The following is a 23,881-nucleotide window of genomic DNA, read 5'->3' as shown; positions in this document are numbered from 1 at the left end:
ACAGATTTTTACATAGAGATTTTGTATAAGGTTTGTACTAAAACAACATTAAAGGCCAAGTCCCAAGAGGGATCAATATAATTCTAACTGATTATATTTCCTGAACTTACTCTCCAGCTAAATAGTCTGTTTAACTCAGTAAGTCCAAACCTGACAAGTCAGGTTTGTACATTCTTTGGATTGATTTTCATACTTTCAGTAAGGTTTTATTTATCCCCATATAAACACTTGTGTATGCCTTTAATCTATATTATAAAAGGCCTGTGGCCCTAATGCCGTAATGACCAAAGACTGGTGTGGGTGGGCTGTGAGCGTGGCAGGGTGCCGTGGGTGGGCGGGGCTGCACGATTCCACATGCTGGGCTTCTAGCATAAAATAAGATTTCTTTTAAAGGGTTGACTATCAGATATACTACAATTGTACAATAAAATACAATAACCTACAGATAAGTAATGCCAAAGAAAAACATTTGCGGTAAGGTAACATAATTGGCAGAGAAGGAAAGGTTTTCCAAAGTCAAACTGAGAACATTGTACAAAAAGCAATAATTTTGAAGTGAAATTATGTTTTCAAGCTCATTTGCCTAATCAATATGAAATAAAATTTCAAGCCAAAGGTTTATTTCCTGCAGTAAAAGTTGTTTAAACCATTCCATAGACTAACTTTTGCCTTCCATGTCTCAGTTTTTTGGATTTTGTGTTTGTTGTTTTTTTAGAGCTAAGCTATGGTAAGTCCTAAGAGCACTCCAATCATCCTAGGGACAGAAGTATGCAACAATGCCACATATGGTCCATTTGGGTGGTACTATATTCCTTGATCTCAGACTGCAGATTTAACAATGTGACATAGAAACTTGTAACAAGAAAAATAGTTTTATATCAAAAAGCAATACAATTAGATACAGGCTCCTAAAATAGGCGATCCTTTACTCTGATTTCAAATAAGGCAAGAATTCAGCTGAAGATAAAATTTGATATTTGGAACTTTCTGCTGTTTCTATATTTTCTACTGAGGTAAAATTTAGCTCATGTTACTTGTTTTGAGTGACCTTGATATGCTCCATTAGTTGCCCCTTTAATATAATTAGTTGACAACAAATTGTTATTGGTTTTAGAAAAATTCTGATTTAAAGATGCTTAAGAATGGAACTGATATAAAGAAACTTTTGTATTCAGATATTATATTTAGCTTGCATGTATAGATGCAATTATACCTAAACAAATAGTAATTATTTCTAAGTGTGATGTATTTGAATATTGACAAAGAGAAACCACACTCCAGTTGTTCTAAAGGTAAAAACAAGCAAAAACCAAAGAGGATAGGTAATATGTAAATTATTATGGAAAGCTGATACAGCAGCAAGGTAAAGAACATGAAAGGAATTATGAGGTAAAAAAGAAGGGGGGGGGGCTATTTATGTATTTCTAGAAAGGCACCATTTGTTTAGTTACAGCTGTCTTGGAGACTGATAAGAAAAGTAATCTGAATGATTTTTACGCTACATGTTTTTACATATTTAGTAAAGTTTACATTGCATGTTACATTACAACACAGTTTGTTGTGTTTTTTTTTAAATATATTTTATTGATTTTTTACAGAGAAGAAGGGAGAGAGAGACAGAGAGTTAGAAACATCGATGAGAGAGAAACATCGATCAGCCGCCTCCTGCACACCCCCCACTGGGGATGTGCCTGCAACCAAGGTACATGCCCTTGACTGGAATCGAACCCGGGACCTCTCAGTCCGAAGGCTGACGCTCTATCCACTGAGCAAAACTGGTTTCGGCTACAACATAGTTTCTTATTAAATATTAATGCAGAAGTGTCTGAATGTTAATCATTTAGTACATTCATAATGTTTTATCTATTTCTTCTTCCTAAATGATTTAGAGTAAAATATTTTGTCAAAGATTTTCTTTTGAAGAACATTCAGACTAGCAATGCCAGCAAATATAATGCATGGTCAGAATCTGAAAAAAATTAATTATGTTTCTTAATAGAGCAGTATCCTCAAACACTAGCTCACAGAGGAGCAGTACAAATTACAATAAATAAATAAATAAAACCTACATATGCCTGCATAATTTTTCTTACTCGAACAAAGAGTAAAAATAAAATTCACACCCAAAATTTTGACAATGAATTACATGCCAATATGTTACTCTAGTTTAGGTGGATCCATTAATTTCTGTCAAGTTATTATTATAGTTTAAAAACCATTTCCCCAAAAGATTTTAAGAGAACATTAAATCAATAAATGTCAACACCTCATATAAAATGGAGATGATATATTTCTTTACTTCATCTGAACAGATAATTACTTAGAATCTAATGGGGATAAATTGGAATTCAAGATAACTAGATCAGTCAGGTATAATATTTTGTGTAGTTTAAAAAGTAAAAGAGTCAAGGACATTTGTTTGTTGTTGAACCTTGGTATAAACCTGTTTTGTAATTGTGATTTATTCTTATTCTTAATACAGCTTCACAGAAATATCTAATACCTTCTTACAAAACAAACTAATTCCTCAGAGCAAAACCTGGAAAACCAAATAAACAGACTTTATTTTGCTTTATAATACATCTCTTTAAGTATCAAGAAAATAAGCAAGTCAATCAATCAGGCTTTTTATATTGGGAAGAGGAGAAAATATAGGTACATGTATGACCATATATCTCATTATGTACACACCCCAAAAATGTTCTAACTCCTCAGACATCTAGTTCTAGCTCTTTACTTTTTTACATTGATCATTTTATAAATAAGGACACTAAGATCAGAAAATTAAAATTTATCACCAAAAGTTATACACAAATCTCTAACCTCTAGGTTCAATAGAATGTACTTAATATATATATTATTTTTTTCTGATAACTATGCAATGGCTCTCAATTAATATATACATACTGGCATACCAACTGGATTAATAATGAATATGGAGTAAAATTAATGTAATTACAAATAACATAATTCCTATTTATTTTGATGTATAGGTTAGGTGTACCAAATATGAGATTCCATTTAATACAAATTATAAATTGATCTGCCTTGCATCTGAGAAAAGCTAGACTTAGGGAGAAGTTAGTTTCTACTTATTGTTGAAACTGCAACCCAGATGCACATTTCAAGTTTTTCCTTCAGATATTTGTCCTTGCAAATGATCAGATTGAGGGCCCCACTATGCCCTTTTTTTTTGTCAGTCACCTGTCTTTCTTTCTTTCTTTTTTTCTTTCTTTCTTTCTTTCTTTCTTTCTTTCTTTCTTTTCTTTCTTTCTTCCTTCCTTCCTTCCTTCCTTCCTTCCTTCCTTCCTTCCTTCCTTCCTTCCTTCCTTCCTTCCTTCCTTTCTTTCTTTCTTTCTTTCTTTCTTTCTTTCTTTCTTTCTTTCTTAAATAAATAAATCTTTATTGTTCAGATTAGTACAGATGTTCCTCTTTTTCTCCCCATAGCTCCCCTCCACCTGACCCCCCCCCCCCCCCACATCCCATGCCCTTACCCCCTGCCACTGTCCTCATCCATAGGAGTAAGATTTTTGTACAATCTCTTTCTGCACCCCTCATGCCCCCTTCCCCCTGAGAATTGTCAGTCCACTCCCTTTCTATGCCCCTGATTCTATTATATTCACCAGTTTATTCTGTTCATCAGATTTTTTATTCATTTGACTTTTAGATTCACTTGATGATAGATATGTATTTGTTATCACTTTGTTGTTCATAATTTTTATCTTTACCTTTTTCTTCTTCCTCTTCTTAAAGAATACCCTTCATAATTTCATATAATCCTGGTTTGGTGGTGATAAACTCCTTTAGCTTTTTCTTGTCTGTGAAACTCTTTATCTGACCTTCAATTCTAAATGATAGCTTTGCTGGGTAGAGTAATCTTGGTTGTGGGTTCTTGCTGTTCATCACTTTGAATATTTCTTGCCACTCCCTTCTGGCCTGCATAGTTTCTGTTGAGAAATCAGCGGACAGTCATATGGGTACTCCCTTGTAGGTAACTAACTGTTTTTCTCTTGCTGCTTTTAAGATTCTCTCTTTGTCTTTTGCCCTGGCATTTTAATTATGATGTGTCTTGGTGTAGTCCTCTTTGGATTCTTTTTGTTTGGGGTTCTCTGTGCTTCCTGGACTTTTAAGTCTATTTCTTTCACCAGGTAGGGGAAGTTTTCTGTCATTATTTCTTCTAATGTGTTTTTAATATCTTGCTCTCTCTCTTTTTCTGACACCCCCATAATTCAGATGTTGGTACGCTTGAAGTTGTCCCAGAGGCTCCTTACACTATCTTCATATTGTTGGATTCTTTTTTCTTTTTGCTCTTCCGGTTGGGTGTTTTTGCTTCCTCATATTTCAAATCTTTGATTTGATTCTTGGGATCCTCTAGTCTGCTGTTGGATTTCTGTATATTATTCTTTATTTCAGACATTGTATGCTTAATTTATGACTGGTCCTTTCCCATTTTTTGGCATTCTAATATAGATCCTTGAAGGTCTCACTAAGTTCCTTGGAAGTCTCACTAAGTTTATCAGCAGTTTCTAGAAGATTCTTGAGTAACCTTATAACTGTGGTTTTGAACTCTATATCCAGTAGTTTGCTTTCCTCCATTTCTCTCATTCGTGACATGTTTCTCTGTCTCCACATTTTGGCTGCTTCCCTGTGTTAATGGAGAGGCTTTGTGTGGTAGGTGACCTATAGGGCCCAGTGACTCAGCCTCCCCAATCACCTGAGGTGGACACTCTTGGTGCACCCCTTTGTGGGCTGGGTGCACAGTCTTGTTGTAGTTAAGCCTTGATTGCTGTTGGTACACTGGGAGGAATTGACCCTCCAGGCCAATTGGCTGTGAGGAACAGCTGTGTCTATAATAGAAGAACTGCTGTTTTGGAGATACCCTTATGGGGCAGGACTTGCTTCACTGGGGCTTTGGTGCTCACTGAGTCTGCCTCTTGAGTGTGTCTCTTATGGATGTGAGGAGTTGAAATCTGGTGTCATCTCACACTGACCACTAAGTACACTGGCTCCTGGATCTCCAAGGAGGTGCAAGTCAGCTACTGTGTGAGGCCACCCAGCAGAAGCTACAGCGAGATCTGCAAATTTCTACTCTTTGTTTGGGGTTTGGAAGTTTTGGAGCTCTCTGACTCAGCTGCAATTTGTTAGGTTAAGCTGCGAAAGGGCAGGCCATTCATATGCAAAAGCCACTGCGCACAGTTTGGGTGGGTTTGTAAATTGGGTGGGGCGGGGTCTCAGGGACTCACTAGGGTGTAGGAAACAGCGATGGCTGCCAGTCAGCCATCTCTGCGTCTCCGTGTTTCTGCGTCCCTGCGTCCCTGCGTCCCATGCCCCAGCACAGTAAACGATTCCTCGAGCACCTCTGCAAGAAATCCACCCTCACTTTCTGACCAGATGCCAGACAGTCCAGCTTCTCCCTGTAGGAGTCTCGGTCCCCATGTCTCACCGGAAACGAGTTCAGAGCCGTTGGGAGCTTGTATCTCCTTCCCGATGGAAAATAACAGCGCACCCATTCGCCAGCCCAATTTGCGGGCCTCCGTACCTCTGTATTTCTGCACCTCTGAACCTCCTACCCGGTCTCAGTGTGCTTTTTACTTTCCTTCTAGTTGTAGAACTTCTACTCAGCCAGCTTTCCCGTGGTTCTGGGTGATAGTCGTTTTGTCTTTTAGTTGTAGTTTTGGTGTAATTGTGAGAGATAGCACGTACAGGTGTTTACCTTATGCCACCATTTTGGTTTTCCTCCCCACTATGCCCTTTTATAGATCTTTTGAAATGAGAAAAATAATGATCTTGCTGTTGATGACTTAACCTTCATTTATTCAAATTATTTCACTTTATAGGTGACTCATTGAAAACACAGAAAGCTGAATAATATGGAGGTTTTGCTTTTTAAATTTTTTGAATATGCTTTTATTGATTTTTTTTTAGAGAGATTGGAAGGGGGAAATAGAGAGAAACATCTTTTGCATTTTTTGTTTGAATTTTTTAAAATTCTCTGTAATTTTTCATTTAGTAAATAGTTATATAACTTCAAGACAGAATCAGAAATCTATAAACCTTCCTGGTTGGAGTCCTCTGACTCAACTTTGAAATGTATAAAGGTACTGAAACTAGGATGGCTTCAGAATGCTCATAAATTTGATTATTTCCTTCATTTTTTATAGTGCCTTTGAATTTCAGTGCATCTTCAAGCTAAGTTTCCTGAAAAGCCAATAAACCCAGTTCATGTTTGCTTGAATCTGCATGCAGTGAAGGTAGAGCAGGGCATCTGGGGATCACATGCTACCGTCCCTACAAGTTAGATATCTTGCCAGCAGCATTGTGAGCAGACAGAGAATAGGCTTCCAGAAAGCTCTTTACCAGGACTTTGCATACCATTCACCTGGACAAAGTAGTTACAAGACCTTCTGAGACAAGCTTATTTCCTCTTTAGGCAATAGTCTTTGATCATTTAGGGCAATGAAGTATGGATATCATTTCTTGTACTCACATGACATCAATCTTTGAAGCATTATTTCTCTATGAAGAAGAAAGGAAGGAAGGAAGGAAGGGAGGAAGGAAGGAAGGAAGGAAGGAAGGAAGGAAGGAAGGAAGGAAGGAAGGAAGGAAGGAAGGAAGGAAGGAAGGAAGGAAGGAAGGAAGGAAGGAAAGAAAAGAAAGGGTGGGAGAGAGGTGGAGGCATATTTTTGCAGCCACTTCTCTTTAAGAAAAAATATTGAAGTTTTAAGTAGAAAGTTCATCTAAAATCTCTCCCAGATGATCATGTGTAAAGAATTATAACCTCTTTTATTTGACATAAACCTGTCATCATAAGCTCTAATACTGGCTTTGGAAATATCCTGAAAGTTTAGACCAGAATTCTTGAGCCATTACAATGAAAAATTTACCCTTTAGTGGTTTTTGTTCTTTTATAGTGGAAATACTTTAAGTAAACAGCCCAGGTGTAAAAATAATGATATATTACTCTGATATATATTCACATCCAAATTACCAATTAATTTACAATTCATTTAAATAGGAAATGTAGATACATGAAAAATATTTCCTTGATATAAGTTTGATTGGACAGGAAAAGTTAAAAGCAATGATTTTCATTTAAAATATTATTTAATACAAAATGCTAATCATCTTTTTTTCTTCTCAGATTTTTCCAATTTTATTGAGATACAATTGACATATATTACTGTATAAATTTAACCTATACACTCACATAATGATTTGATTTACAGATATTGTGAAATAATTATCGCAGTAAGTTTAGTTAACATCCTCTCTTTGTGCTAACACCTGTTAGGATTTACTGTCTTAACAATGTTCAAATATTCTATACAGCAGTGCTAACTACAGTCATCATGTTGCACATTACACCCCAGTACTTATTTATCTTATAACTGGAAGTTTGCATCCTTTGACCACCCTTCTCTAATTCCCCACCCACTAATCTGCCACCTCTGTTAATGCAAATCTGATCTATTAGTCTATGAGTTACGTATTTTGCTTTGCTTTTAGATTCTACATATTTGTGAAATTGTACAGTATTTGTCTTTCTTTGTCTGATTTATTTCACTTAGCAAAATGCCCACAGGGTTCATCCATGTTGCTAAAATGACATATTTCTTTCCTTTTTATAATTATTTATATTTATATATATATATTTATATATATATATATAAACCATAATATGCAAATAGACTGAATGGAGGAACAACCAAAAAACCGGTCGCTATGACATGCGCTGACCACCAGGGGGCGCGTGCAGAACATGGCGGGTGTCAGCAGCAGGCAGCAGAGCGCGGAACATGGTGGGCATCAGCTGTGATGGGATGGTAGAGCAGGTGAGCAGAGGCGCCAGACCAAGGCAGGGCCCCAGTTGCTGTCATCGGGGTCAGCCTCTGGTGGTTACTGAAAATTCTTTGCTCCCACGCACCACAGTCCTGCCGGGCGCTCGCACCTGCTGCCAGTGCTGGCCCCACTCACACCCGATGCCTGGCCCCGATTGCTTGGCACCATCAGTAGGTGTGAGCGGCAGCTGCCAGCCCCGATCGCCACTCAGGGTTTCTCTACCTCCCCCTGCTCCTGAGAGGCAATCGGGGCCGGCAGCTGCCTCTCATACCCGCTGCCAGCGACGACCCCACTCACACCTGCAGACGGCACCATAGCCACCATTCGCACCGGCTGCTGGAGCCTGGTGCTGGTCCCAATCGCTTGGCACCATTAGCGGGTGCGAGTGGTGGCTGCTGGCCCCAACCGCCCCTGAGGGCTTCTCCACTTTCCCCTGCTCCTGAGGGGCAATCGGGGCAGCAGCCACCACTCGCACCCACTGATGGAACCAGCCTCGCTTGTACCCACTGCTGGTGCCAGCCCCAATTGCTTCACACCATCAGCGGGTGTGAGTGAGGCCAGTGCCATCAGTGCATGGGAGTGGCGGCAGCGGGAGCTGGGCTGCTGGCAGACAGGGGACGGGGGGCTGCGGCAGGAGGGGCTGGGCGCGGGCGCAGAGGATGAGCAGAGACCCGCCCCTGTGCCTAACGCAGCCTCGCAGCCCACAGTTCCTTTCAAGGTGCACAAATTCATGCACTGGGCCCCTAGTATAAATATAATATAGTATATAATATTTATTATATAAATTTTTGTATATACATATAATATATTATTAAACATAACTGTATAAATATAATATATATTTATAAAAGTATATTTTATTTTTCATATATATTATATTTCTATATTTCTTTCATATATGTGTTTTCTCTACCTATTCATCCATGGATTAACACTTATATTGTTTTCATGTTTTGGTTAGTCTACATAATGATGTTATGAACATGGGAGTATACCTATCTTTTCACACAGTGTATGCATTTCCTTAGAATATATTCCCAGAAATGAAAGTGCTGGATCATATGGTAATTACATTTTTAAATTTTTGAGGAAAATTCCATACTATTTTTTCTTATAATGACTATACTGATTACATTCTCACCAACAATGCAGAAGGGTTACCTTATCTCCACATCCTCACCAGCACTTGCTATCTTTGTCTTTTTTATAATAGTCATTCTAACAGGTGTGAGGTGATATCTCATTATGGTTTTGATTTGCATTTCCCTGATGATTAGTAATATTTAGCACCTTTCATGTACTTATTGATCATTTGTATATCTTCTTAGGAAAACTGTTTATTCAGGTTCTTTGCTAATTTTTAATAGGATTGTTTGGGTTTTGGTTTTTTTTTGCTATCGAGTTTTATGAGTTCTTTATATATTTTGAATATTAACTCCTTCTCACATATATAGTTTGCAAATATTATTCCCATTCCATAAGTTATCTTTTCATTATTTTGAGTGTTTCTTTTGTAATGCAGAAGCTTTTTAGTTTGCTGTAGTCCCACTTGTTTATTTTTGCTTTTGTTGCATGTGCTTTAAGTATCATATCCAAAACATCATTGCCAAGACTCATATGAAAGAACTCTGTATGTTTTTTTTCTAGAAGATTTGTGGATTCTAGTCTTAAACTTAAGCCTTTAATCTCTTTAGAGTTAATTTTTATGAGTAATATAAAATAGGGACCTAGTTTTTTTCTTTTACATGTGGATATTCAATTTTCTCAGTATGGTTGATACCTTTATCAATAAATTTTTATCACTCTTATAAAGTATTATATTAGAAGTTTTTACACAAAGGGGCATTAACTCAACATTAGCTCTGAAATCATTTAGTATGTTTTTTTAAAATATATTTTTATTGATTTCAGAGAGGAAGGGAGAGGGAGAGCTAGAAACATCAATGATGAGAGAGAACCACTGATCAGCTACCTCCTACATCCCCCTCTCCACTGGGGATTGAGCTGGAGCCTGGACTTTTGCCCTGAATAAGAATCGAACCCTGACCTCCTGGTTCATAGGTTGACGCTCAACCACTGAGACACGCAGGCCAGGCTAGTATGGCTTGTTTTTATTGTACATGTATATAGCACCCAAAAAATACATTCTTTGTATAATTTGGGGGGAAAAGGAAACAGACTCAATGAACCTTCAAATATGAAAGCTGGCAAAGAGCAGAGACCCTTTTATATGATTATTCAGTACGCACAGGTTTGGCCACTGTGTATGTCAGTCTGTTCCAGCAATTAACAAATAAGGCACACCTGTGGCTTAGTCCCTAGCTGAGAGAGACAGGAGAAGAGGAATATCAAGAATCAAATCAGTCCTGTTTTCAGTGAATCTGAATCCTCCATTTAAATAAACATTTGTGTTGGTTTACTGACTGTACAACATGTATCTCCTTTAGTATACTTGGACAAATTTTGGAGGCTGTCTGGTAAATACAGCTTTCTAAATGGAATAGAAAGCATAATTGATTTAGCCTTCTTTGCTACAGCATGACTATTGAATTCAGAAATGCCCTCTTTTGGGAATCATTTATTTATTTATCTACTCATTCATTCATTCTCTATTAGGCACCAAAGATTTACAAGCAAATAAGCAAACTATATCCTGGGGATTCATATAATAAATAACACACAGTATTTTGTCCTTAGAGGTTTTCTGTCTATGATGAAAATTGAAATGTTATCATCAGTTAAGAAAACTGAACACAGCCTAATATTATTGTTTTATTAAAGTGACTGCATTGATCATCAATATAAGATAGCAATATTATATATATTAGCTCATTTAATAAGATTTATTTGCTTCACTTAATACATTAATTAATGGATGTGAAATCCTTAGCAGAGAACCTGATCCAAAGCAAGTATTGAATGTATGGTTGTAATTTTAATTCTTAATATCAAGTACTATTCATATTAATTTTTCTATTTTAGATTGAATGGACTTCTTATTGTGAAGATGTTAGGTACAGAAACAGATGATAGAGGCAGGATTGGAATCCAGTTCTATTTGAATAAAAATAACCACACTTTGAGTTTCATGATGAATATACTAATTGCCTATGGACATAGTATATGGATTATATGATTCACAACCTCACTTGAGTTTGGAATTCTCTTTTACTCCCTACAGATGTGCTTACTTCTGCCCAGCACATTATAAAGGCATTTAAGGGCTTTGTCAACAATTAGATATTGAAGAGTTCTAAGAGGGAAGGGTGTACAAGCCTAATATCTAGGTGTGGGATTAAATGAGACAGAATAAAGTTTCATATGCTCTTCTTATGAGTTGGATAGGTACTAATGTAAATTCATTCCAAGACAGAATTAATTTTAAAAGAAAGGGTGTTATTTGACTTCTAAAGTGGGGGACATGATCATCTAATTTCTAGCTTTCACAGTATGCAAATGGAGGGTATTCTTGATAAGGTAGCTAACTGCTTGATCTAGGCCTGTGGTCACACGAAAGAGAAGCATAATCAGATCCACTGCTAGTATCTAGAGCTGTGCTCAGCAATATGGTAGCCACTAGGCACATGTGGCTGTTATGCGCCTGAAGTGTGGCTGGTTCAAGCTGAGATGTACAGGTAAAATATGTACCAGATTTGGGAGCTTAGTGTAAGAAAAGAAGGTAAGATACTCATTAATGATTTTTACATTATGTGCTAAAATAGTAGTTTAAATATTAAGTAAAATACATTATTCATATTAATTTCACTCTTTTTACTTTTGTTAATGTGGTTATTCTAAAATTTTAAATTACTGATGTGGCCTGAATAGTGTTTCTCTTGGACAACACTGATATGAAATGCCATGAAGAGTTTTAACCATCTTGTGAGAAGATGATAGATAGGAAGATCAGAAGCCACATGAGTGAAGGTCTGCACACGCAGAACCAGAGTAGACGACACAGAGATGAGGGACCATTTCCCTGGGATGTGGAGGATGGGTCATCCCAGAGCAGGGAGGCTTCCCTGGATCACAGTCCTTCCAACTGAAGCTCGCTAGCCTGGAGTGGCACCCAGATCGAATATCACTATCTTCCTCCTCAGTGGAAGATTGTTACTACCCAGTGATATCTCCAAAGTCACATGGAGAATACTCATGGAATTTCCAAATTTCCTGGTTAAATGTATAAAATACAAAAAGGTAGTATTTTTATTTTCTTATAAATTAACCCTGCTAATATTATCAATACCTATCCTATTGCTCCTAGAGGAAAGTATGACAGGAAAGAAAAGATATACTATACAAAGGATTATTATAATATATACATATTACATAAAAATAACACATATGATAATATATAATTCCTAATCAGCTTTTGATGAAATAAATGACCATGTTTTCAGATTAACCATTCCACCATGGACACTGGTACTTATAAGATGTGTTTATGAATGTGATCAGCATAAAAATTACTTCTCAGACCATTAGATCCTATCAAGACTGCTATTGTTTACTGAAAACGCCAGGTGGAAATTTAAGGAGGAAAGAGGAGCAGAGGGAAGTCCAATTAGGAGAGCTCATGATTAATTTTCTTTAAGAAGTATAGTTGCTCAGCTGCTGGACATTAAATTCTTTTCATAATGAAGCCACATCTGCCACCACTTATCTTCTGTGAATAACGGTTCATGTGGGCAAGGCAGATACCAGGCCACAATATTTTCTAAATAAAAAATTGTTCTTTTGCTTTTTATCTTTTTCTCTATAAATTATTTCTTATACGCTATCTTCTGATTCACATTTATTACACACACACACATATGTGTATATATATATATATATAGGTTTCTTTATGTAAGTGTCTTTGGTGTCTCTCTCACACACAAAGAATTGCTGAAGTAGAGAAATACTTCATGATGTGGAGAAAAATTGCATTTCTAAATCTATTCAGCTTGTGTTCATAGTTTTACACACGGTTATTTATGATTATTTTACATGTGGTTTATAAGAAATCTCTCTGTATTTCTAGACAAATGAAGTTAACCTGGCACTAGTATAGTCAATAGAATCACCCAACCATTTCTTTTGTATTGAAATAGCAGTTAAAGTTGCATTTGGACCTATCCAGAAGTCAAAAATGTTGTGACTAGATATAGTTATCTGCTTACCCAATATTTCCTGTGTTGGCCATCATGACAAATAAGTGAGTGGAAGAAGGCTTTGTTTTTCAATCAGTTTTGAGATAGAAACCAAAGAGCTCATATCTCTCTTACTTTCAGGGATAATCCTTTTATTCAATGTTAATAAAATGAGTGTCAGGACCACTCTCAAATATTTTAAAAGACTTTTTTTGGAATAGGGTTTTCTCCTTCCACCAAAATTTAGGATTGGCTGAGAAATATTTGTATGTTCCATAAACATTTCCCGACGGGCCCTTATCACCTCAAAATTGTACCTGTCCTCATTATCTCTTTCTAACTATTAAGAATTGATTCTTTTGCTTTATGATATTTTTGAATAATATTCTTTCCCTTCAGAGCACTTTCTCAATTAGTAGTGATATATTATGATAATCAGATTATTATCTGTCTTCTTTATTTGACTAAAAATAATGTCATGAAAATAGGAGCCATGTCTATTTTCATTAATTTTTATACCCTGAGTTTCTAACACAGTTCCTAAGTAATCAATTTGGGGCAATGAAAGATTGAATGCTCAGTACTACTTTGCACTGAGTTGACAGAGATTTGTCCTTAATTTCTAATAGCTTATTACAGCACATGGTAAACAAACTACTCTAGAGCAACAATAGAAGAAAATATAAAGAGGTCCTTAGCACTGCTAATTAGGATTCACTACTCAGCAGGTCTGTTGGTCAAGACTCTGCTCTAGTCTCCACAATGAAATATTGAAGTATCTCATCATTTTATAGGCTTAATCCAAACATCAGCCCCAGGGAGAGGGCTTGTGTCTTCCTCAGTTTTTCTGCCACAAAATGTTTTACAGTGAGTCTCATCAGGAAGAAACTTCATCAGTACTCAGTAACAATCTGCTCTCAGGAATAAGAACAATGTATATGCTGCAAGGGGGGAAAAGAGATATTATGGAAATATATAATTAATTAAATATTAATTATTTAAAACTAAAGGTCCAGTGCATGACATTAGTGCACTGGGGGGAGGGAGGGGAAGCCCTCAGCCTGGCCTGTGCCCTCTCACAGGCCAGGACCCCTCAGGGGATATCCACCTGCTGCAGAGGCATGAGAGGCTCCTGCCACCACCGCTGCACTCGAAAGCTGTGAGCTCGGCTTCTGGCTGAGTAGCGCTCCCCCTGTGTGAGTGCACTAACCACCAGGGGGCAGCTCCTGAGTTGTGTCTGCCCCCTGGTGGTCAGTGCGCATCAGAGCAACCAGTCATTCCACCATTTGGTCAATTTGCATATTAGGGTTTTATTATATAGGATGAATAATTAAAAGAGATATAAGAAACATGGTGATTGCATTTGCATCCAAATTAAACAAATAAATATCAATAAACATTTTAAACTATTATCTTTTTTTCTCTTTTACTCTTTTTTTTGACAAAATATTTTCCCATGAAAATCAATTTTTTTTTCTAAAATCAAGAATAATTTCATTGATTAATTTCAAGTGTTAAGACCAAAATATAACTTCCAAATAAACTCATTTTCAAGGCCTTTTCTTATTACATTTGTGACATCAACCACAGTACTTGGTGTAGTGTTCTGCAGTGCTTTCTGAAGGTGAGTTGATGACTTTTACATGATGTTGCTCCAGTTCCAAAAAGAAAAAAACAGTTAAAGCCCTGCAGGGCATGTTGTGACATAGGTAAAAGATATAATGGAAGGCAAAGTAAAATGGGGAATGTGATTCATTAGACTGAATGGGTTATACATCCACTAAGTCAGAAACCCCAGTTGCTGCCTTCAGAGTTGCCATTCAGTGAAAAGTGGCTATTCCAGCTAACAACAGAATTGCCAAGCTTTTGAATGAAAGGGTCTTATGAATCTCATGATCTGAGAAGCATTCACCAACATCAGAAGCAACTTTGGACAGGATGGAACCCCATAAAGCCTAACAACTCACAAATTATTCAACTGAGCACCACACAAATAGCAGAGCATAGAAAGACATTCTGAATTGAATTAACTTTCAACTTCATGGATTTTTCTGCAGTGTATATTACATTTTTAGTATTCATCTGTAAGATAACAGAAAATAGCTTAAGTATGTTCAAGGAAAAAGGTATCAATAAAAGAACATAGGAACAAAAATACAAAATATTAAAACGGTAGGAGATATTGCTGACATTGAATAGTTGGAAAATTATTGTTCTGAATGGCTCTTCTTAAAGGAAATATCCTTAGAATTAGTTACAAACATGCAGACTTTTGAAATACAGCACATGTTTTTAAAGATTGTGACGTTAACATTTTAAAAAATTGTCTCAGGGCATTTCTGCAGGAATCATTGGCTGCTGAGCACATACTATTAGTATTATCTTCTAAAGTTTAAAAGAGCAGGAAATTTGAGTACAAGTCAGCTTTATAGATGGACCGGATAGGTCTTGGGTACATTCATCCTGTGAATCCATGAAGTTGAAATGGAGTCTGAGTGAACAAGTGTGGGAGCCTGAGGTAGTTAAGGGCATGGATCCCAATAACAGGTAACCTGGGCTCACTCAGCCCTAAGGATCTAACACAATATTATCTCACATGAATAACAAACCCTCTATATTTCCTCCTGTATTTTTATTGACTAACTAATAGACAAATAACATTATTTTTCATACTAAAGAACATACACAGTTAATGCCCTTCAATTTTTTTAAACAAACAGTAGACTGTAGTATTTTACTTTGACTCCCATATTTCATTAATTATTTTAAGTCATATATTTATTTTCAAGATTTGGGGGGATGTCAGTGCATTAAAAATGCCATTATATCCAGGTAAATAATTTAATATTTAGTACTGACATTATAAGAAAAATTCACTGAGTTTATTTTATATAAAATTGTGGTTTAAAAATGACTGAAGAACTAATATTACCACATAGACATCATCTTGAAAAAATCTCTTCTTTGATAAAAGGACACAGTTGATTAAACTTATTTAAGTTGTCTGTCAAGCCTTTCAGAATTTCATTATTTTGGTTAGTAAAATTTTTTTTCTAGGTTTTAAATTTTTGATTAAATGTAGATAAATGTATTCAAACAACATTGAGGTGAAAGCTTTAATCACCAATAACTAATGTAATTATATATTTGATGAAATTTCACATGTGGTTTGTAGTAATGATAATATTCACTTCTATGGATACCAAACACTGCCAAACCTTAGTTAATAATAATAAAAAAAGGCAGATGTTTATACTTCTTGTCATTATACCACATTACTACCATTCCTCTATGCTCTGTCTTTGGGGAAGATTTTTAGAATTTTCATATAGAAAATTTGCCTGTTTATTTGTGTTTTCTTGGAAAAATGAAATTGCTATATAATAAATAATATCATATATCTAATTAGAAAAAGTCAAAATAGTTCCGGTATGATATTACTTTAATATGTCCAGTTCTTAATTTAAAAGCATTAATTATGTGGAAAAGCAGTTGTCTCTAATGTACATTTCAAGACATCTATGAAAACTCATAAAGGAAATGTTAAGAATAATGTAACACATGCATTCTCTACATCCCTTTATCTGGTAATTCCACTAAGCAATCTAATAATTCTATGTGAGATAATGATTAAATAGTGAATGAGATATTAAATTGACATATAAGAAACATATGTAATAGATTTTTCCTCAATCTCAAAATTCAATTTTATCTAATTGCTTATTAATGAGCCTTATATTCAAAAGGGTTTTAGATAAATTATAAAAAGCTATGCCGGTGCATTACAACAAAGGCTTCTATAAGGTCAATTTATGTTTAGTGTGATTATATACAGAAGATACGGTCTCTGTATCCCTGCTATACAGTAGAGTTCTTATATAAATTTGCTATGTTATTGAAATTCCAATTAGTGCAATATATTAGAGTATATTTTAATTATTTTTATTGAAATAAGCATGCATATAAAAACCTTTAACAAATTGAATATTATCAGAAAACCCAAATTTCTTCTACAGATCTCTTTCAGTCACCAATACTTCTCATCAAATTTAGCACTATCCTGATTTGTATTTCTATATATTAGTTTTACCATTTTAAATTTAATATATGCTTTTATATAGGCTTTATATATTCTATATAAATAATGTTTGTGAGAATATATCTTATTGCATGTAGCAGTTCATTAATTTTCATTGCTATGTAATATTCAATTCTATTAGGGTACTACTGACAATTGTGTATTCTAATGTTGATAAATAATTGGGTTGATTAAGGTTTTTGGTTATCATGAATGAATTGCTAGGTCACGCTTATAAGAAATTATTGAGTCACAGAGTATACATATGATCAATTAAATAGATAATGACAACCTATTTTCCAAAGTGTTGTACCAGTTTACACTCTTACAACCTGAGATTCTAGCTATTCTGCTTTTTTGCCACCACTAAGTATTGTCAGTATCTTCTTTTTCTTTTAACTTCAGTTACTGAAATGAGTTTATAGTGATATCACATTGTGGTTTTAATTTACAATCCTCTTATGTCAATGACATTGAACACTTGTTTATGTGCCTATTAGCCATTTGAATATCCCATTCAAGATTTTTCTCATTTGTGTTCCCTGTCTTTTTCTCTACTGATTTATGAGAACACCTCATACATTCTGGATTTGAATCTTTTGTAGTTTACATGTATTACAAATAATCTTCCTTCACTCCATGGCTTACATTTTTCATGTTTAGAACAGCATCTTTTAATGAACAGAAATCTTAAACCAAAATCAGGGGAATATTTTCCTTTCTAATTATTCCAACAGCATCCCTAATTTACACATTTGTATGTATAAACACAGAAGAGAACTTAAAATTTTTCCCTTTTGATTATATGTACCTCAATTGAGAACTGAATCTATTTATTGTTAAAAATAAATTATTCCTCCCACATGGTTTGAAAATAGACATATCCAGCTTTAAGATTCTTTTCTTCATTTGACAATTCATGGGTTAGAAATCATTATCAGTAGCAGGCCTAGCATAGGTGACACCCTGAGTAGATCATTATCAGTAACTAGTGACTCAGTGCACGGATTCGTGCACATTGAAAGGAAATTAATTAGAAGGTGGCCTGCGGGGTGGTACTGGGCGAGACAGGCCAGACACACCCTGGAGCCAACCTCCCTCAGTCCCTCCCTGGCATCTGCAAAGTGAATGGGGTCCCTCCAGTAGGTGGGGTCCCTAGGCCTGGCCTGTGGGGATCGGCCAAAACTGGTTCTCCGACATCCCCCAAGGAGTCCCGGAGTGCGAGAGGGCACTCTGCAAAGTTGCTATGGTACAGGGTGTGGAACACAAACACAAGTGTGCAGTAAACCAGATTCGGGGCTGACAGTGCCCCAGCAACAACATAACCCATGGCCGAAGGTGGAATCACGCGGCCACACAAGGAATCAGGCTCCCTCCTCTCTGGTTTTGGGGTGCGTCACCTGAGAACTACCACTACCAAGTCACTGAAGCTCGGCAGCTCCTGCGTTGAGCGTCTGACCCTGGTGGTTAGTGCATGTCATAGTGACCAGTCGATGGTCAGACACTTAGCATATTAGCCTTTTATATATCTACTAGAGGCCTGATGCACAAAATTCATGCACAGGTAGGTCCCTAGGCTTGGCCAGTGATCAGGGACAATCTGTGGGGTGACCAGCGGGCCGATCGGGGGACCCCTGCTGGCATCTGCCTTAGCTGGCAGCTTGCCTGCTCGCTGGCCCCGCCCCCCACTGCTGCTGGTTGGGGCCTGCAGGTTAGGGGCAGCTCCTGCACTGAGTGTCTGCCCCCTGGTGGTCAGTGCACATCATAGTGACTACCCGTTGTTCCCCTGTTTGGTCAATTTGCATATTAGGGTTGTATTATATAGGGTATATATGAAAGCCTAAGCGACCGAAGGACCGGAATGACCAATCACTATGACGTGTGCACTGACTACCAGGGGGCAGACGCTCAATGCAGGACCTTCCCCCTGGTGGTCAGTGCGCTCCCACAGCGGGAGTGCCATTCAGGTAACTGACCCATCCCGGCAGCCCACTAGCCCGGTGGCGGCAGGCACTCCCTCAGTAGTCCTGCAGGTCCAATCTGCAGAGAAAGGGCCAGGCACCCACGAACCAGCGCCGCCGGCACAATCCCGACAGCACCACTGGCCTCCCGGAAGTCAGCCTCGGGCACCAAGGCTGCTTCCCCTCCCTAGACACTCTGCAGCAAAGAAAGGATATAAAAGTGGCTGCCAGGTGGCTCCCAATAACTGGCGTGAACATCAGCGGGATGGATCCGGATCCTGGGCTGGCAAGGGTGTCCCACCAACCACCCGGAGGGCCAATCGCGTCTCGCCCCCCCACCTCACACCTCCCTTGGGACCCCACCCATGCATGAGTTTGTACACTAGGCATCTAGTATAGATTATAATGAAATAAATGACATAATAATAATGGGCAGAAAGAGTACACAGACAGTAAAGGGTTAACTTTACTGAACTTCATATGAAGTCAGTGAAATATTTAAAATACAAACTTGGAATTATTATTACAATACAAAAAGGAAATAATGTAGTAGATTAGTATTTTTAAATGGTATTATTGTATTATTTTAAAAATGGGAGCCTGGCTGTTGTTGCTCAGTGGATGAACGTCAACCTAAGAACCAGGAGGTCACAGTTCGATTTCAGGTCAGGGCACAGGCCCAGTTGTGGGCTAGATCCCCAGAAGTGGGCATGCAGGAGGCAGCCAATCAATGATTCGCTCATCATTGATGTTTCTATCTCTCTCCCTCTCCCTTCCTCTCTGAAATCAGTAAAAACGTATTTTTTAAATGTGAAATTGCATTAGATATACATTGATTTACATTTGTAAGGAGTTATAATGATTTAAAATTTTCTTTTTGTGAGTCTTAATCTACAGATTTGTCAATGACTTTACCAAAATTAATTTTCCTAAAATATTTATGTTCCATAGACATACAGACAAATTTGTAACTCTATCTCTGCTCATAGTTGGTTGACAACCACTTTTCATTCACTTTAATTTAAAAAAAAAAATTCTTTCACATGATACAACTGATATACATAGTTTTTTAAAATCTAAAATATAAAGGAAAGTTTGGCATAGGGTAATGAAAATCCCATTTACAATACATTTTTTTAAAAAGCAATACTGGCCTATTTCTTTATTTAGGATTAGTTCTAACAGTTTCTAATATTTAAAAACACAGATAAAAATACAGTTGATCAATTTAGGTTTTGTTTCTTCATTTTATAATCATTTAACTGTCATTGTCCATTTCTACTCTGCTGTTTAAATGGAGCTATTTCTACTCTGCTGTTTAAATGGAGCTATTTCTACTCTGCTGTTTAAATGGAGCTTGGAGAAAGCTCAAATGATTCCATATCTCTATGAACTCATTCTAAAAACACATGCATGTATCACGCCCAGCTGTATAAGTGAGAGTTAAATTCCATATAGAATGCAGTGTTTCCTAAAGGATAAGTAATAAAAATGTGCTAATTTGAAGCTTACATATACATTATTAAAACTCAACAGTAAATGTAGCAATTGTTTAGAATTTAGAACAACACAGATTTTTTTCTGGATGGAAAATTTTATCACTGACTTGAGGCATGGTGTTAATAAAAAGCAGACCAACTTTAGTCAAGTTTTATTATTATTTTTTAATTCTCTACAGACAGTGCACCTCATGAATGGCCTACACCACAGATGAATTGCTCCCACTACCTCATTTTTTACCAATCACCATGAGTGTTCTAAAATTACAAATAGGCCAAATGTTAAACTTGCTACTTTCTTTATTTTACTTTAAATATTTTTTCCTTTTTAATTACAGTTGACATACAGTGTTATATTAGTGTTAGGTGCATGACCCAGTGATTATATAACTTACTAAGTTATCAACCCAATAAGTCTTATACTCATCTCACACCATACATAGTTATTACAATATTATTGACTATATTCCCTATGCTGTATTTTAAATACCTATGACTATTCTGTAACTACCAATTTATACTTCTTAATCCCTTCACCTTTTTCACCCAGTTCCCCAACCCCCCTCACCTCTGGCAACCACCAGTTCTCTCTCTTGTCTATTAATCTGTTTCAATGTTGTTTGTTCACTTATTTTGTTCTTTAGATTATACATACAAGTGAAATAACATTATATTTGTCTTTCTCTGACTGATGTATTTCACTGAACATAATACCCCCTATGCCCACCCAGGCTGTCACAAATGGTATGATTTCATTATTTTTCATGACCGAGTAACATTTCATTTTGTAAATGTACCACAGTTATTTTTATGCACTCATCTATGGACAGGCATTTGAGTTGTTTTCATAGCTTGGCTAATTTCTTTAATGAATTTCTGTTTTACATCAAAATTTAATGGCAGTGCAGTGTGAGAGGAATGTCTCTTTGACATATTAATTTTTTAATAAAACATCAATTTTTTCCTTGAAGATTTTATTGACAGCATTAAGTGGTATTCATTTTGCCTCTTAGGGAATAAATGTGTAGTGTGTGGGTCAAGGATATTTATCAAAAACTAGAAGCATAGTAGTATTCTCACTTTTTATATTTATAACCTTTATTTTGGATTTATAACTTTTTAATGTTTATCATAGGGAGTATTATAAAGTGCTCATTTTCTTCACTCAGTACCTTCAACAAGGATTCCAGTATTAACAAAAATAATATTTTTTTTACATTTCCATGTACTTTATAGCTTACACACATTATAGCACATTTTCATATAGATATATAAAGAAAACACATATTTCTTATTGTCTTCACTATTCAGATATTATTATTACCATTTTTCACATGAGTTAATTGTGGCTCAGACAGCTTTAACAATTTGTGTGAGCTCATGAGTTCATTCATTCAACCAATATTTATTTTGTCCTTAGTCCATGCCAAGTTTTTTTGTGAAGAAATGGAAATAAAACAAGATCCATGCACAATAATTGCCCTCAAAAAGTTTTGAATGAATGTAATGGCTAAACTTGAATTAGACCCAAGATTTTGAGCTTTTGGTCTATTACTCCCCTCCACTCCATAATGCCTCTGTGAACCCGAATGATAGAAGACAGGAGTTGAGCCTGGCTGGCATGGCTTATTTGGATTGAGTATCATCCCATGGACCAAGAGGTCACGGGTTCGATTCCTAGTAAGGGCTCAATCCCTAGTATTGGGTGTGCAGGAGACATCTGATCGGTGTCTCTCTCATCAATGTTTCCATCTCTCTTTTTCTCTCTCTGTAAAAATCAATAAAAACATATATTTATTTTTAAAAAGGCAGAATGCTGGAAAATTCATCCAAGAGTGTGTTCAAAATAAAGAACACTATTGTGATAACATGTATTATATCTTAATAGTGTCATGTCTCTGCCTTCCTGGTTTTAGGCTCTTGACAGGGTGAATGCAATGCATTGTACCTTCTTATGGGACAATCTATACTAATAAAAGGGTAATATGCTAATTAGACCGGGAGACCTTCCGGACATCCTTCTGGACAAAGCCATGGTGGCGGGGCCGAGGCAGAGGTGGTTAGGGGTGATCAGACCAGGAGGGGAGGGCAGTTGGGGGTGATCAGGCCCAGGGGGGGCAGTTGGGGAAAAGCAGGCTGGCAGGGGGTACAGTTGGGAGTGAGCAGGCCAGCAAGGGGGGGGGGGCGCAGTTGGGGGCAATCAGGCCAGCGGGGGGGGGGGCAGTTGGGGCAAGCAGGCTGGCAGAGGGGGCAGTTGGGGGCAAGCCGGCCGGCAGGGGTGGCAGTTGGGGGTGAGCAGGCTGGCGGGGGGGACAGTTGGGCGCAATCAGGCCTGTGGGGGGGGCTGTTGGGGGTGATCAGGCCAGCAAGGGAGGACAGTTGGGGGTGAGAAGGCCAGCGGGGGGGTTAGTTGGGGGCAAGCAGGCCAGCAGGCAGAGTGGTAAGGCCGATCAGGCAGGCAGGCAGGTCAGCAGTTAGGAGCCAGGGTTCCCAGATTGTGAGAGGGATGTCTGACTGCCGATTTAGGCCTGATACCACAGGGCAGTCAGACATCCCCTGAGGGATCCCAGATTGGAGAGGGTACAGGCCAGGCTGAGGGACACACCCCTCATGCACGAATTTCATGTACCAGGCCACTAGTGTAAAAGAAGAGTGGGGAAAGTAAGATATACCTTTTTTAAATACGGAGTATCACAACACATCCTAAAGTGTGTTGAGAGCTGCATCTTTACTAGTGACAAGAACCCAAAGTAACAGGGAAATTTATCTTTGTTATAAGTACATTGATTTTAAAAATCATTGTTGTCACAGAAGATATAAAAATTTTTCTTTTCTTTTTTAATATTTTTATTTATTTCAGAGAGGAAAAGAGAGAGAGAAACACCAATGATGAGAGAGAATCATTGATTGACTGCCTCTTGCACACCCCACACTGGAGATCCAACCTGCAACCAGGGCATATGGCCTGACTGAGAATCGAACCATGACCTCCTGGTTCATAGATCAACCCTCAACCACTGAGCCACACCAGCCAGCCAAGATTTTCTTTTCTTAAGACAATTCTTTTAATTGTAAGGTGATTACATTTATATTCTACTAGCCTTCTCAAGAGGAAAAAAGCAGAGTACAGTATTGTGTTTCTTATCATGTAACAACAATGAAGTTGTTCTATAATGAAGTGAAAAAGAAAAAAAATGGACACAATATCGTTTTACTATAAGCCATTAAAAGTTGGAAGTAAGTGTGTTTTGTTTGCTTGCCCAAAGTTCTTTCAAAGCAAATTCATAAGCATTTGATGTTTATACTGTAAAGACATTTTTTTTACAAAGTTAAGAAACAAGTTTGTGATTCTAAGGTGGCATTACTTAAAAA

Source organism: Eptesicus fuscus, chromosome 4 (assembly GCF_027574615.1).
Source record: "Eptesicus fuscus isolate TK198812 chromosome 4, DD_ASM_mEF_20220401, whole genome shotgun sequence".
NCBI classification, from domain to species: domain Eukaryota; kingdom Metazoa; phylum Chordata; class Mammalia; order Chiroptera; family Vespertilionidae; genus Eptesicus; species Eptesicus fuscus.
The sequence above is the reverse complement of the archived record's forward strand: the minus strand, read 5'-3'. Positions refer to the sequence as shown.